This window comes from Mastomys coucha, unplaced genomic scaffold (assembly GCF_008632895.1).
Source record: "Mastomys coucha isolate ucsf_1 unplaced genomic scaffold, UCSF_Mcou_1 pScaffold15, whole genome shotgun sequence".
NCBI lineage: Eukaryota > Metazoa > Chordata > Mammalia > Rodentia > Muridae > Mastomys > Mastomys coucha.
Genome location: NW_022196897.1, coordinates 167,793,138 through 167,793,556, shown reverse-complemented (window position 1 = coordinate 167,793,556; position 419 = coordinate 167,793,138).

Genomic DNA, 419 nt, shown 5'->3' with positions numbered 1-419 from the left:
CCCCCCCCCCGCCTCTGTGTGTGTGTGTGTGTGTGTGTGTGTGTGTGTGCACGCACGTGTGCTGAGGAAAGACCAGAGAAGCTGCTATAAAAAAAATTATTGGATCTTCAGACCAAGTCAGAAATCCTGTTAAGAAAATATTTTTGAAGATGTTTTTGCTCTCCAGAGATCTCCAGGTAGCTCAACTCTCTTTAGAGAAAATTCTAAAGAACTGCTATTCCTTTCTGCTAGCTCATCTCATGCAGACCAAAAGCCCAGTTTTTAAATTTACATATCAATTCACTTATTTATTCCAGGTTCTCTTTTGATTACCCTATTAATCAGTATGCTGTGACCCCAGCCCTTTGATGATTCCTCTTCTTCCTCTTCTTCCTCTTCTTCCTCTTCTTCCTCTTCTTCCTCTTCTTCTTCTTCTTCTT